General features: G+C 38.8%; 1 non-coding gene across 1 annotated transcript; it reads right to left on the minus strand.

Annotated features, from left to right (window-relative positions):
* Window positions 1-872: 872 nt before the first annotated feature.
* Window positions 873-979, minus strand: LOC111751532 (U6 spliceosomal RNA). Its single transcript, XR_002786643.1, has one exon. It is a non-coding gene; the product is annotated as a U6 spliceosomal RNA (small nuclear RNA).
* Window positions 980-1,327: the final 348 nt, after the last annotated feature.

Below are 1,327 nucleotides of genomic sequence, written 5' to 3' on the forward strand. Positions count from 1 at the left end.
GGTCATTGAAAAGACAGGAAAGAAAGAAAAGGCCAGGATGGATATCAGAGGAGACTCTGAAACTTGCTCTAGAACGTCAAGCAGCTAAAGCAAAATGAAGAAATGATGAAGTAAAAGAACTGAACAGGAGATTTGAAAGGGCGCCTCGAGAAGACGTTGTATTATAATGACATATGCAAAGAGCTGGAGATAGAAAACCAAAAGGGAAGAATGTGCTCAGCATTTCTTAAGCTGAAAGAACTGAAAAAACAATTCAAGCTTCGAGTTGCAATAGTGAAGGATTCTATGGGGAATATATTAAATGATGCAGGAAACATCAAAAGAAGATGGAAGGAATACAGAGTCATTATACCAAAAAGAATTAGTTGACCTTCAGCCATTTCAAGAGGTAGCACATGATCAGGATCCGATCGTACTGAAGAAAGAAGTCCTAGCTGTATTGCAAGCACTGAGGCTGCTTAGCTACAACTAAATACTTCGTGGGATTTGCTTTCTTAGTTTAGAAGTTGAGGGTCATGGTTTCATGGGACATCCCAGGTAATTGCCCTAGTATGCACTTAGTACTCATGTCAGTCATTTCTTTTTTTTTTTTTTTTTCCTCACAGCACAATTTATCTTTAATCTACATTATGCATGCTTTGCAGCATTCACTATAACAGCAAGCACCAGGGGGTAGCTTTATCTTGCTTTGTGAAAGCTTTTCTTTTTTAAAAAAATTTTTGTTGTGCTTTAAGTGAATGTTTACAAATCAAGTCAGTCTCTCACACAAAAACTTACATATACCTTCCTACACACTCCCAATTGCTCTCTCCATATTGAGACAGCCCACTCCCTCCCTCCACTCTCTCTTTTCGTGTCCATTTCGCCAACTTAAAAATATGGAATGCTTCACGAATTTGCGTGTCATCCTTGCGCAGGGGCCATGCTAATCTTCTCTGTATTGTTTCAATGTTAGTATATGTGCTGCCGAAGCGAGCACTTCCGCCATTTCTTAATGTATCTCTGCCTTAATTGCTCCTTCTGATAATGTTGTCTTTAGCATTCTAGCCTGTTCTGTGACTGGTTCTAGTCTTTTCATTAGGATGCTGTTCTCTTATTCTGCTCAGTGACCACCGTGCCAACCATGGTCGCTGGCACAGGGTTGTGAAGCCAACGTTACTTATCAAATACATGTCTTTAAAGTGGTGACTGTACAGAAGATAGATAAGGTTCCATGCTTCCCCTCTTAAAAATAATACTTCTGTTACACTCAAAAGTGCTAACAATTAAATGTATGACATAACTAAACTGACTCAAAAGCATTAATATTTTACCCGTAATTATACCA

Source organism: Loxodonta africana, chromosome 3 (assembly GCF_030014295.1).
Source record: "Loxodonta africana isolate mLoxAfr1 chromosome 3, mLoxAfr1.hap2, whole genome shotgun sequence".
In the NCBI taxonomy this organism is placed as follows: domain Eukaryota; kingdom Metazoa; phylum Chordata; class Mammalia; order Proboscidea; family Elephantidae; genus Loxodonta; species Loxodonta africana.